Genomic DNA, 12,477 nt, shown 5'->3' on the forward strand with positions numbered 1-12,477 from the left:
GTTTACACCGTGCATTTAGGCCGCGGCCTATACAATAGATGTCCTTGTTTATCCTGTAGGTTAAATAAAGACATCTATCGTATAGGTCGCGGCCTAACCGCACGGTGTAAACGTAGCCAGTGACTCAATCGGCGGCATTCTGCGTGGACTTTCTGCGATTGCGTAATAGTGGAACGTATCTATTGTACGTAATAATGGGGATGAAACATGTACTCGTGTGTCGTATGCCAGCTTTTTCTCCTTCCCCTTCCCTAGTCCGCAAATCTGCGGATGTGCTGTGCATCGCGTTTCTTCTCTTTCTCCTTCTTTGCGCCGCGCCTTCCGGGTAATCCGGGTGCCGGCAGCAAAAGTATAATATAAAATATTACAAAGTATGCACTCCAAACCACTTTCAAAATTGCAAACATCCGCCGCGTCGACATTCGAGCGACATGCTAGACAGCCAGAAGCTACTGTTCGAGGATCCCAAGGTGGGATTGGGATATCCTACGGGCGATTAAAGATCAAATACGAAACGCGAGAATTGATTCTAAACTGGCATCGCAATGCGTATACACGCGTATATATTTTCTATATATTTATGTAGAATTTTCTAATTATCAAGAAATAAATAATGCTGAAATTATATAATGCTGCAAAAAAGTTTTTTCATTAAAAAAAAAGAAACAGAAAAGAAATAATAAATATTAAAATATTCAAACGCATAACACATATATACAAACAATATTTACAACAATATTTACAAACAATATTAAAAATTAAATATTAAATAGATATATAAAAAGTAATAGAAAGGTCAGCTATGAACAAATAATTACATCACAGAATAAAAACTAGTTTATTAAAAAATCAATTTCAAATTAATTTTGATTTTGTGATCTAATTATTTGTTTATAGCTGATCCTTTTTACTATTTTTGTTACTTTGTAAATTTCAGTTTGGATATTGATATTATTAAATGCATAAATATGTATAACGTAAACATACAATATTATTTTACTTTAATAAATTATTGTACTCAAGATAGTAGCAGATATGTCACTGTTGATTGACATTTTACAGGAATATGCTGATTATAAATAACTTCATTATTTCAAATGCTTAATTCTGACATAAAATCGCCGAGAAATCCGCAGAACACTAATTATCAGTAACATTACGTATATCAATATTATAATTTTTCCTACTTAACAAGTAAAATTGTTATGTATATGTATCATATTATATTCATGTGTATAATATTTATCATATTATATTTCTATTGTTGAGAAATTACAAATTAATAATAATAATAATAATAATGGCTTTATTGAGATGTAGAGAGGTATAGATTATCGGTTCGGTGATATATGCTACAATTGCTAATTTGTCTCGAAGCATTTTTTTTATTGATCAATTAATAAAATTCTTTCTTCCAATTAATAAATCAAATGCTTTGAAGCATTTGTAGTGAGCCTTTGGCTGTGTTCCAAAATTTATTGTCAGTACTGAAAATCTAGTGCAAGTGATGAGACCGCACCTATTGATGCATGAAAAAAAAAAGATGTAACGGATGACTCCTTAAAAGATGTCAGTAATATACAGGGTAGAAATATGGAAAAGAGAACACAATAAAGATATAAATAAAATTAATAGAATTAATTAGTAGTATATATAGTTTAAATAGTAATTAATAATGCATCAGCATAAAGATAGATACCGGTTTTACCAATTAGTGATGTAATGTTATTTTATGTTCAAGGGCAAAGAATTTCTCAGTCCTCTTATAAGCAAATCATAGAATCGTAGCTAGATGACCAAACACGACAGTTAGAAATGATAAAAATTTCATAATCTGATTGTAAAACGGACCAATTTCACGTTTTGACTTTCCTCCAATCGTTGAAATATATCTTGATATTTATTGTAGGTAACAGACATTTTCCAAAATCGTAGCGAACATGGTTTTTTCTTTGCTTCACTGCCAAAATTAATTTTAGAAGTCATACGATTCCATGAACATGACATGTCATGTATTTCAGCGTTTCGCTATTAGTTGAATATTATCGAACTTGGAGTATAACTTCGCTGTATATGAAAATTGATGGAGTGGGGGTAACAGCAGCTTTTATTAGCTACAATCAGCTACATGAAATGGCAAACAAGAATCAGAGACAAAGGCCGGAATCCATAGTCCGGAATCCATAGTCTTAATCTCAAGCAAGGTCTTAAGATGCTAATACGGCTTTCTGATTGGTTCATGCACTAGCTTAAGATCATCTCGAATCTTGAGCACCGTCTATAGATTCCGCTCAAAGAGTTCAGCGGTGTTCAATTTGTGTGTTATAATCTTTAGGTCTCGCTTTAAGCGAGGCTTTTCCCTTCTCTGTCTCTCTTTCAACTTTAAAGAAAGAGAATTTTAAGTCTCGCTCAAAATAATGATGTAATCGGATTTATGAGAAATAAATCGTCGATACGTCATCCAACAGAGGTCACATCCCCTCTCATATGTATGTCCCCATACATACATATACATATATATATATATATATATATATGTACATTTATTTTATTTGCATTTCATTGCGATTTCTTGTCAACTGACATCATACGAAAGCATCCATCATTTTTGAAACGTTGCTCGTCTTTTCTTTTGTTTGCGTGCTGTATAATAATACAATAAAAGTGTGGAAGACAATTTGTGAAGACAATGCACGAAAGTTCCCGCGAATGGAAAAAATGAAGCAGCGAATCTGATTGGCGACGTCACATTATGTCACTGTTTTCGAATGTCGCGTGATGCACTTCGCCCAATTGATGTTTTGCGTGCATATTTTTGTGACAAGATAGCGATGCACCTTTCTTCGATGCACTTTCTCCCTTTCTCCTTATTCTCTTTTTACCGTTTTCTCTTAGTTGCACTTAGTTGCTTAAAGCTGTTGTGCACACTTAAAGCTGTTGTACACTGATTTAAATTGTGTAGAAGTAAAATTCAAATATTTTGAATTATATATATAAAATACAGATTTTACTTAACAGCATAATAAAATGTATTGAGGATTTCATGGTTTAATCCATTTTTATACTTATATTAAACATCTTTATGTCAATTTGTGTACGACAGCTTTAACATGCACTCAGTGTGCACTAGTGCAGTAAAGAGAAAACGTTATTTGTCAATAGGTCTGTTCGCGTTGCTTGCACTCAGCATCCTCGCTTTCTCTCTTTTCTCGTCCGAATATTTTCTTGTTTTAAGTGCAAAAATTTTGAACATTTCAAGCAATTCAAATAAATCTTATAAGATCGTTTTACACGTTTCTTATTTTCAGTAATAAACGATTCATTTTTTACTTTCATTATTGATATATTTCATTATTTGGCTAAATTTCGAAAGTTTAAATTATGCTGCGCGAAAGAGCACATCTAAAAAAAATAGAAAAAAACATAGCTATTCCCAGTAAACGAGACTAAATTGAAATGGATAGAAATGAATTCCGACATTTCCGAATTCGCGCTTCTGATTTTTCGAATCCATTTGAATCTATGAATTCATCTGATTTCGACATGATGAATAGCTCTTTTGTATTTGAATTCATTTCAAAAAATAATATAATAATATAATAACATAAAATCATACAAATTCAACATGCCCGTATTCAGACATGCTTACAACGATGTTAGTGCGCTAGCATACTATACTTTACGTCACGCATATTATAGAATTTTATCAGAGATAAATTATATTTATTATCAGAGATAAAAGCGCATTTTGAATACGCTCTGCCCTGCGAACCGAGATATTAAGCGTTGACGACTTAGATAGAAGTTAGAAAATCTGCGTCAAAGAGGCGAAACGAAGTCTATATAATTGTTCTATTGCACATGGATTTCGACTTTTCACGCGAAGCGACTTCCACAATAATAAAAAGTACTGTTCTATTTATAAAGAAAGAATTATAAATGTTTATGAACAGAAACGAATTTAAAAGTATAGAGTTCGCTCATATATTACGCAAAAGCAAGACGTAAAGAAATCAGGTCAATGATCCAGCCAATTAAGATGTATAAATTAAATACAATTAAAACATTTATTATGTGAAATCAAAAGAGTACGTTTCGTGACCACGGGTCACTTCTTCAGTAAATGAAAAACATTAATAATTATAATCATGTCGTTAATATGTTGTCGGTCTAGGCATAAACGCAAAAAATAATGTGTAGTCGCTAATATAATATTGTCATAACGTAAAAGTTATTGTGCAAATCTTGATCTCCTTGTGTGTAAAATTAATGAGAATGTTGTACATATTGATGGTTTCGATGCAATTGTCTCTGATCACATTAATTGTCAGTTTTCTCAATAGATTAGTCATCGAAGCTTCGTTATTAAGCGAACATCAGGTGACAATCGGAGTGAATCGTGTAATTTAACTTTGTAGTCTGATAGTTTTTTTTTTCAAAAAGAAAAATATGATGTTAATATATGGTCAATTTTGTAAATGAAAATCAAAGACTTATATCAAATCTGAGGAGTCAACGCAAAATCATTCCAGATCCGTCAAACGCACAAATTCAAATGAAAAGACAGGTACGGAGACAAGAGAGGATCAATATCAAAATTGTTTTTATTTTTCTGTTATTAGAGACTGTAATAAATAACAATAAGATTCATCGAGACGCTCTGTATCTTTTTATGAATTTATGCCTCTATCTTGTTCTTTAATATGCAGCATTTCTGAAATCATTCTTTTATTGTAATTATTTTTTCGATATCTAAAATTTTTGTATCTTCCTAATTAAAAGTATGATTATAATTTATTATGTGTTCTGTGATAACTGTATGTTTCGATGACTGTTAATATTGCTTTTATGTTCTTTAATGCGAGTTTTAAGTTGTCTCTTCGTCTGCCCAACGTACGAGGCTTTGCAGTTGTTACAGTTTATTTTGTATACTACATTTTGAGTGGAAAATTTTTCGAATTTATCCTTATGTGCTTTAACAAATGGATTCAACTTATTCAAACATCTAAAGCCAGTTATAAAAACAGATTTGTTAATGAATGAAGTGATCGTATCTGAGACATTCGGTATAAAAGATAATATAAAGAATTTTTTTATTGAGCTAAAGACTGAAGTGTTGATCTCCTTTTTTTCTTTCTTTCCTTTGTAACAGTTTACCATTGATCAGATGTCTAATTCTTTTTTTCATATTAACAAAAATGAAATAAAGTGGATAACCATTATCAATAAGAATATTGATGACTTATTCAAGTTTTTCTGTCCACTAAATATGGACATATTCTCTGTAGACTAAATATGGAGCCAATTTTATGACAAGGATAATTAGAAAAATAAGAAAGATATCTTCCAGAAAAGATACTCTTATGAAACCAATTAATGGTAATCTTGTTATTCTCTATTTTTAGAAGATCTAAAAAACTGAAACGAATTTATGCCATCTCAGAGTAATTTCAATTCATTTCAATTCAGTTCCGGGCTCTAAAGTGCGAACTCGAATATATTAAAATGAATTGCAATTTTTTAATCCATTTCAATCCATTCTCGTTTATTGGGATTTGATTGCTTTTGACACTTCAATATTCGTAAACTGGGAAGGAGAGAAAAGAGAAGATAATACTTCTTCGATTTTTTTTCATCTTCCGCCCATTTATTTTTTTCTTCCTTGTTCTTTTCTTCGTTTCTACAATTGATCATATAACTTTTTCTCTAGAACGGAAATGTGAAAAGTGAAAATTTGTATACAACGTACAAATGTATGTAACGTACAAATGTATACGTATGTACATACATACAAAAAATTTTCATTCTTCATGTTTACGTCTTAAGAGGAAAAAGTTACATGATTGACTCCCTGAATATAGAATATTAAGACTCTTAGTCACTCATCTATTATATCTCTAATTGTGATATAAGAAAGCAAAAAATACACAATAAAAAGTTATTGTAAATTATTGAAAAATATTGCTATTATAAATATAATTAACAAGAATTTTTGTGATTTTTTGAGATAATTGTGATGAATAAACAAGAACTTTAATAAAACCGTATATGTGTATGTATTTTAGGGCTCTAATTTTATTCCGTTTTTCGAAGATATGTGTAAACGTAAAACGTTTATCCGTTTATATTCGCTTTTAAAAAAATGTTTACTTGAAGGTAAACGTTTACACGTTTAATTAGCATATCCGTTTATAAAAGAAACATTTTTCCGAATATACGTGTTTTATTATACATTTAAACAAAAATATATTTACATGTATATTTGACATATCCATCTATGAAAAACATCTTTTCGAATATTTTAACGTTTTTTAATAAAATTAAAAATCGAATTTTTTGCATTTTCTCAATTCGTCACACTCCTTAATAAAGGGATATACGTTTATATAAAAAAAGTGAAAATATTCGGAAAAACGATTCTAATAAACGGATATGCTAATTATACATGTAAATGTGTTTTCGTTTAAACGTATAATAATTAATTACACGTATATTCGGAAAAACGTTTCTAATAAACGGATATACTAATTAAATGTATTTTCGTTTAAACGTATAATAGCGAGCCCTAGTATGTATGTATATAAAAATATACATAGTAACTTACAAATCTATTTTTTATATTTTTTGCAAATTAAATGCATAAATGAATATACTGAAAAAAAAATTTGCAGATTTTAAATAAATATTTACTCCAATAATACTAACGAAATATTTATTTATAGTAAATAAATATTTATTCAAAATAAAACAGTTATGTTTAAATCGAATAAATATATGTTTGCAGTTAGTAAATATTTCGTTAGTATTATTGGCGTACATATTTATTTAAAATCTGCAAATTCTTTTTTGTGTATACATATATAAGATTTGTAATCATGCAGTATATCATTTTCTGCTATTTTGAACTCTAATAACATATCAGATGCTGAGAGGAAGAAAGGATAAAATAAACAATGTTTAGCTACTTCGTGCCGATAGCATAAAGTATAGAGAAGAACAACGCTGTGAAAAAATGCTTATGGAATAAAAATGTTTATGGAATAAAATGTGATAGATTAAATCACGTAACGTTGAAGCAATTCCTCTTACGACAGAGATGGAGAATCTCTAGAAAAATACACGATGGACACTGTAAAATGAACAATAACGATTTCAATAAAATTATGATTAATTTAATAGGTGATTAGCTTACCAAGCAATAATTATAATATTTTGCGAACGTAAGAATTATAAATCTTTTGTTATTTTACACGTAGGAAAAAGATTAAATTGAAACGGCGATTTTAAGCTATTCTGCCAATTGAATATCACCGATCAGATTAATTGAGAATTAACTAATTATCAAATGACGTTATGTGCTATTTAAGTACATAGAATTTTTAATTTTTTTTTTAACATAGGAAAAAAACTTAATAAAAATAAGAGACAACGAATTAGAAATTTTGCTTTAAATAATTCTGCCGTTTGAATTAATTGATCATCAATTAAAGACTAAATTATTAAATAATTCTTGTATTTATCAAATAATATTTGTATTTATCCAAAATATCGGTATTGTTTAAGTAAATAGTATTTTTTATTTTTTATTAGTTAATATATGAAAAAAATTATAGATCAGGACATTCAATTAGAAATTATGATTTAAGTGATTTTGCTGATTGAATCAATTGATAATTAAATAATAATCAGAGTTCGGTCATTTATCTAAGACAAAGTCATCGTCGATGATTAGATTGAGTGGCCGACTTATTGGTAAGCGACACGTAATATTGTGTTATGTAAACTACGCGAGTGCAATCCGGTGATAATGAATGACAATCGTAATGCGAGATTACGCATTTATAAAGACGAATGCACGTCACGTTATGTCAGAGATAACGCTTTGTGAACTCGCCGTTCGTTTGCTAAGGCCCTGCGCACAATGGAGGAAATATTAGGAACAGGAATAGATATTAAGATTTCAATCTATCAGAAACCGTGTATTCGGTGTAACTGGTATCTGATAGGTTAAAATCTTAATATCTATTCCTGTTTCTAATATTTCCTCTATTGTGCGCAGGGCCTATCTGTTGACGAAAACGATTAGATTGACAGGCATTCTGTAGCCGATATTCATATAGTTCTTATTTTAAGATCGTCTTAAGTAACATTTTAAGATGTTAATACGGCTCTCTGGGCGGTATTCATAATCGATTCTTATATTAAAGACAGTTTTAAGTACATGTTTAATGTCATAAGCCAATTAGAAGGCTGTGCATATTAGTATGTTAATGGACTTTCTACAATAAGCTGTTACTTAAGTTTTAAGTCTTAAATCATAAAAAATTACCCGCAATCATAATCGAAGACAATCTTAAAATAAGAACTGATTATGAATACTGGCCTTAGACTTAAGTTGTAGACGTAAGCAATATACAAGCTTTGACATATGACATGTAACTTATTACTGTGTCTCCAAGAAGACACGACAAACTTTGCATCAAAATTTATACAGTCAAATATCTCAATCAGCACATAATATTTAAAAAACATTTTTTAAATATTTATTTAATGTAAAAATATTAAATAAGTATTAAATAATGAGATTTTCATGCATAAAAAAATTAATTTTTAGACATAAATAAATTAAATTATCAATTCTTCGTTGGTTGCCTACATAGATACAGTTATAATTTTTCTCTGTAATGAAAATCGAATACAATTTAACATATTTGAATGTATTTAAAAAGTGTGGGACGCAAAAATTCCAATTTTTTTGCAAATCATCTTCATACATTTAAATTTATGAGGAACTAAGGCAAGAATTGATTATATTAAAGAATCTTACAACAGTTGCAAATCTACTTTTTCTGTTAATGCAACTCTTAAAGTACATTAAAGGATCATGTAAATTAGAGTGAACAGCCGCAAGGGATGAAAGATAAAAAAAAATAACGCAAATTCGCAGGAAATTTTGTTGGAAACGCTGTGGGATGTACGTGGTTTGAGATTGTGCGATTACAAGTTTTAAACATAGATTTATTATTCATTTGTCTCGTGATCCGCACATTCACAGACTCTCAAAGATTCTTGCGTCTCAATTTACATTCTAAGTTCGCTGTTGTCTCTCTCCTTTTTCTCTTTCTCTTTTTGAGCGGCGTTCAGTAAAAATAATCTTATTCAAGCGGTAACGAATGACACTTGATTTGTGCAAATCTGGAGGTATCAAAATATCTTCTATACGTCATAAGGAAAAATGCGTCGCAATCTCTTCTGTTTTTCTCTCTCAGACCCGTCCCATCCTTAAATCCTTCCGCATGTCTCATTCCCCAAGTCCCTATTTTTCCTTCTTCATCGTACAATCGGAAATATATTTAAGGCCGTGTGTTTACTTATCTCGCAACATAGGAAACCACAATGTGTGTGTGTTTGATCTTGCGTACAGTACAATTACTATCGGACTACTTTTCATCCCCCGGTCTATCGCGGCGGGATTATAAAATTTATGATTAAGAGCGATCTCCCTTAACTCGGAAACGGGCGCGACGCGACAGCTGCTGAAAGATGCGTTTGTCCTAAACAATTCTCTCCTCCGAAAGGATCCTTTTCCTCCGATTCTTTCCCTTGCAAGCCGAATCGCCCCCGTGTGTATAAAGCCGTATTCCTTACATCCTAGGTACACATACGTATCGACGATAATTTCATTCTCTATATCTTTACACGTATAAGCTCATTACAGTTACGGAAATGTCCTAAATTCTGCTCGATGTACTGCGCAATGTTATCACCCTCTCACTCATTGTCTTCCAATTTTTCGTCTCGCACCACTTAGACAAACTACCAAGTTTCACTTTGACTAGCACACGTTAATTCTACGCAATAAATTATAAACGCATGTATCTGTTATTTATTAGCGGCGACGCTATCCCACAATTTGCGTTGCGAAACGGCGAAATCAGTTTCTTATTTCCCCTTTTTTTAGTACCTCTTTTATATCGCTATTGTCACACTTACGTAGCTTTGGAAGAGGAGAATGTTCGCAGTACGCGTGGACGCAAAGCTTCAGTCGGGAATGCGACAAAAAGCGGAAATGATATGCTCACGTTCGTTTTCGCATGCAAACGAGGAATAAAATGAAAAGGATTAAATTATTCGGACGCCGAGAGAACACCAGCAAACGGATGTAAGTGGCAAAGATCACGCGTGTAAATACAGGGTGTCTATAAAGTCTGACCCAGGCTTTATATCTCGGAAACGGTTGTAGATATGGAAAAATGTTTTATACAAAACTCGTAGGATATTAAAGGGGATATATGATGAAAATATGAACTTGATCTTGAGTGATCTTCTCAAGGCTAGGTCAATGTGACTGATGTTTTCTTAAATGGAACCTCCCATTTTTTAGTGCTTATTTTTGCAGCTTACCTCGAAAGTTTTTCAAAACACTACAATAAAGCCTTTTTTAATTAGTTATTTACTTTTCGAGTTACAAGGCTGTAACTTGAATGTTACAGTATCACTAACATTAGCGTTATATAACATGTCCGATCGACGGTTAAAAAACCTCTTGAACGTTATTCAAGAGGTTTTTTAACCGTCGATCAAGATATATGAAAGAATATTCAAGATTATGACCTGAATAATACTTGTTAAGATCCAAAACCATTGGAGGTTGTTTCTTACCATAAAAAGTACACAACGAACCAATGGCCTTGATCTCAAATGTTATCCAGGTCATGAACCTGAATAACATTCGAGATGTTTCGATCGTACATCTTTGCCGGGTATACCAGCGATTATACCATTTGATAGAGCGAAGTTTCAGCTTTAAGAATCTATATTTTTTGATTGCAATATAATGATTTTTAACGAAGTTATGAGCAATCAAAGTCCGAATGCTACTTTTACTTAATCTGCGAGTAACTCAGAAAAAATCGTAGAGGAACATTATTAAAAATCGATTTTGTAGAGAAAACTTCAATCTTTCACGATAGATAGTAAAAAATTTTCTCGATTTTTTGGGGGGCACGTAACAGACCTATAAAGAGTGAAAAGAAATTTTTTAATTTTTTTCAGCTGGTAGTTTTCTATATCAGAATATTTTATAAAAATTATCAAACTCACATAAACTCAAAAAATACAGTGACCTTTCGAAAGTAGAGATTTCAAGCTTTAAAACCTTTTTTTAAATTTAAATTTCGTTCATTTTTTTAACAAAGTTTACGACTGCTCTTAGTAGCAATACAGAAAAATCGACATTTTTTGTGCACCAACCTAATAGCTTTGACTCGTAGCTTTGCTGTTCTAGCAATTTTTATTTAAAAAAAAAATTCTTGAGTCAGAATATTTTGATTATTCTTTATTATAGTATTTTGAAAAGCTCTCGAGATAAGCTACAAGAATATGCAATAAAAATGGGGAATTCCATTTAAGAAAACATTGATTACATTGATCTAGCCTTGAGAAGATCATTCAAGGTAAATATTTTCACTATATATCCTCTTTAATATCCTACAACTTCCGTATGAAACTTTTTGCCATATCTACAACTGTTTCCGAGATATACAGCTTGGGTCAGACTTTATAGACACTTTGTATACTTAAGAAGCCGATCTCTCAACAACCAAGTAGTCTGTAACGCAAATGACACATGGCGCATTTTTAAATCCATAAACATTTCTCGAATTGATAACAGCCGATTACATTTCAAAGAGATACTGATCTTGCAAAGCGTTCTTTCTTTAGAGAGCGGTACATAAATTAACAAGCATTTCTTTCCTTTATATACTGCTATTGATAATATTTTTACGCTGGTCATTTGCTATTAGAATGCATGTGAAAAGATGCTTATCTGTCTTTCTTCGTCTTTATAAAATAAAAGGCACGGAGTTCCATTTTTTCTTTTTTTCCCTCTCACAATATTGTTTCTTAGATATCGTGCAACCTTATTGAGAATTCATTACTATTTCAATACTATTTAATTAAAATACGTCAAATTAAGTATGCAAATTAATCGATTCGCTTTATCATCGTGCATAACTGAGAAGATACTCATTCTAAATACGCTTCTAAATAAACAATTTTAACAAGTCATTCTCGAGTGTTATCATTTGTGCTGCTTCATACATCAAATTGTAACTTTTACTCAAGTGTAAAATAACAATGCGAGATATTCAATACTTCATAGTGGAAAAATGTTGTGGACGCTAATCATAATATAATCAGTAGAGGCACTTTGAAAAAAAAAAAAAAAAAAAAAAAAAAAAAAAATGCATGGTCATGCAGATTTCATGTGCAAAGATTTGTCTCTAATTGAAATACAACATGGCAGGAACGTACACATGTGCACAATTTAAGGCATTGTTTCATGTTTGATGCGTTATTTATTCTTGTTTAATATTCATTTAGAGAAAGACGAAATGATGGTAACTATAAAAGTGACAACTATACAAGTTTTATGTAAAATTGATGAGTGTGTGGGGTGGCGGGGGGGGGGGG

At 31.1% G+C, this 12,477-nt stretch overlaps 1 protein-coding gene across 1 annotated transcript in view; it reads right to left on the bottom strand.

Annotated features, from left to right (window-relative positions):
• The window catches only part of Pmp70 (ATP binding cassette subfamily D member Pmp70), a 23,579-nt gene extending 13,073 nt beyond the window's left edge, over window positions 1-10,506 (bottom strand). The window contains exon 1 of the mRNA XM_018453999.1: window positions 9,994-10,506. The gene's annotated coding sequence lies outside the window, so the exon portion shown is untranslated. The remainder of the gene's footprint in view (window positions 1-9,993) is intronic.
• Window positions 10,507-12,477: the final 1,971 nt, after the last annotated feature.

Source organism: Mycetomoellerius zeteki, unplaced genomic scaffold (assembly GCF_001594055.1).
Source record: "Mycetomoellerius zeteki isolate Tzet28-1 unplaced genomic scaffold, Tzet1.0 scaffold42, whole genome shotgun sequence".
Lineage (NCBI taxonomy): Eukaryota > Metazoa > Arthropoda > Insecta > Hymenoptera > Formicidae > Mycetomoellerius > Mycetomoellerius zeteki.